The following is a 2,907-nucleotide window of genomic DNA, read 5'->3' as shown; positions in this document are numbered from 1 at the left end:
ACCAGTAGGAGAGTGTGTGTGTGTGTGTGGGGGGGGGGGGGAACCTTTTGTAGTGATAATCGAGGTGGGCCATTTCCAGCAGTTGACAAGAACGTCTGAGGAACAGTGGGGGGTGGGGGGGAGGAATCAACATGGGGAAACAGTTTTGCTTTGTGTAATGACCCATCCACTCCCAGTCTTTATTCAGGCCTAAGTTAATTGTATCCAGTTTGCAAATTAATTCCAATTCAGCAGTCTCTCATTGGAGTCTGTTTTTGAAGGTTTTTTGTTGAAGAATTGCAACTTTTAGGTCTGTAATCGAGTGACCAAAGAGATTGAAGTGTTCTCCGACTGATTTTTGAATGTTATAATTCTTGATGTCTGATTTGTGTCCATTGATTCTTTTACGTAGAGACTGTCCAATTTGGCCAGTGTACATGGCAGAGGGGCATTGCTGGCACGGCTCATGATGGCATATATCACATTGGTAGATGTGCAGGTGAATGAGCCTCTGATAGTGTGGCTGATGTGATTAGGCCCTATGATGGTGTCCCCTGAATAGATATGTGAACACAGTTGGCAACGGGCTTTGTTGCAAGGATAGGTTCCTGGGTTAGTGGTTCTGTTGTGTGGTGTAAAAAGAAAAGGCGTACTTGTGGCACCTTAGAGACTAGCCAATTTATTTGAGCATAAGCTTTCGTGAACTACAGCTCACTTCATCGGATGGTGTGTGGTTGCTGGTGAGTATTTGCTTCAGGTTGGGGGGCTGCCTGTAAGCAAGGACTGGCCTGTCTCCCAAGATCTGGGAGAGTGATGGGTCGTCCTTCAGGATAGGTTGTAGATCCTTGATGATGCATTGGAGAGGTTTTAGTTGGGGGCTGAAGGTGATGGCTAGTGGCTTTCTGTTATTTTCTTTGTTGGGCCTGTCCTGTAGTAGGTGACTTCTGGGTACTCCTCTGGCTCTGTCAATTTGTTTCTTCACTTCGGCAGGTGGGTATTGTAGTTGTAAGAATGCTTGATAGAGATCTTGTAGGAGTTTGTCTCTGTCTGAGGGGTTGGAGCAAATGCGGTTGTATCGTAGAGCTTGGCTGTAGACAATGGATCGTGTGGTGTGGTCTGGATGAAAGCTGGAGGCATGTAGGTAGGAATAGCGGTCAGTAGGTTTCCGGTATAGAGTGGTGTTTATGTGACCATCGCTTATTAGCACCGTAGTGTCCTGGAAGTGGATCTCTTGTGTGGACTGGTCCAGGCTGAGGTTGATGGTGGGACGGAAATTGTTGAAATCGTGGTGGAATTCCTCAAGGGCTTCTTTTCCATGGGTCCAGATGATGAAGATGTAATCAATGTAGTGCAAGTAGAGTAGGGCATTAGGGGATGAGAGCTGAGGAAGCATTGTTCTAAGTCAGCCATAAACATGTTGGCATACTGTGGGGCCATGTGGGTACCCATAGCAGTGCCACTGATTCGAAGGTATACATTGTCCCCAAATGTGAAATAGTTATGGGTGAGGACAAAGTCACAAAGTTCAGCCACCAGGTTTGCTGTGACATTATCGGGGATACTGTTCCTGACAGCTTGTAGTCCATCTTTGTGTGGAATGTTGGTGTAGAGGGCTTCAGGGATAAAACTTGGTTCTTTCAGTATCTGTAACATTTTCTGAAAAGGCAATAGGAAAATTTGCTCTGAAAAGTCACTCTGCACAAATGGCTCCATGCAGCCCCCCGTTTAGGATTGCTCAAATAGGGCAAAAATGTTTAAGTAACAGTTAAAAAGATGTTTTTTGTAACTGCTAGCCTTGCAGATTCCACTTGGAATATGAGAACCAGGTTGGGCTCTTCACCGTTACGTATTATCCTCATTAATAAAGATCCTGCAAACCCATATTGTGCCCGGAGTGATACCTGTGAAATCCCCATTGCCTACAATGGATCTGCACAGATGTAACTGACTGAAACTGAGTAAACAATTCTGTTGCTGATGCAGAAGGAGTAGACTCCTGCTCCTTCATCCATAGCTGTGTTGGCTCTAATAGGAGGAAAGAGCAGAAAAATTTATCCCTGTCACTAAAGTCAGCAAGCAGGTCTGTGTCTGCATACACACAGAGAGTAGGTTTAATAAGTAAAAATGTCATTTTCACTTGGTCACTTTTCAGAGCAGAACTGCAATTTAAGCTTCCAAATCTTCCAACACCTTCTCTGTGCATGCTCTGCTCAGGTCACACCTAGGTAACAGCCTGTGTAATGGGGCCTACAAAACCCATACTGAGTTTAAACAGAGGAGGGGAGAAAACCTCTCCTGTTTACAAGCAAGCAGCTTGGTTACACCCCCATGCAGCTGCTAGAGCTACTAATCATGGAGACAGGTACTCACAGCTGCAACCAATGGGGGACACAATGCCTTCTATAAAGGAGGGAGTATAGAGATGGAAGGGGAGGCAGAAAGGCATAGGACAAAGGGGTGATAGCCATGCACCAGGCTGCCTCCAAGAAAGTAACCAAGCAACTGAAGCGGACTGAAAGCTGTAAAATTAAAGGACTGCTAGCCTTAATTAGAGGTGAAGGTCCATGTATTGACCTGACTGAAGACAGGCTAAGGTCAGTCAGCCCAGAAAAGCTCGGGCCCCTCGAAAGACCACACCAAGAGACTGCGAGAGCCTGATATAGCTCTCACCAAGATAATAAGTGGGAGGCATTGACCTTCCCTTTGCTTCTTAGGGAGGAAAATCTCAAGATCTTGGAATGAAAGGCTACGTCTACACTGCCCAGTTAGCCTGGGTAATTCACACCTGGGTTAGTCTAGCCCAGCTGTGAGCAACCCCCAAATGGGTTACTAATTCTACTGGTGTTACTGTGTCATAACTGTTGCTGTTCTCACCCCTGTGCATCTGGGGGGTGCATCCCATGGCTGTCTGTGCAGAAGACATTCTAT

This window comes from Eretmochelys imbricata, chromosome 22 (assembly GCF_965152235.1).
Source record: "Eretmochelys imbricata isolate rEreImb1 chromosome 22, rEreImb1.hap1, whole genome shotgun sequence".
NCBI classification, from domain to species: Eukaryota; Metazoa; Chordata; order Testudines; family Cheloniidae; genus Eretmochelys; species Eretmochelys imbricata.
Note: the sequence above shows the minus strand (reverse complement) of the source record.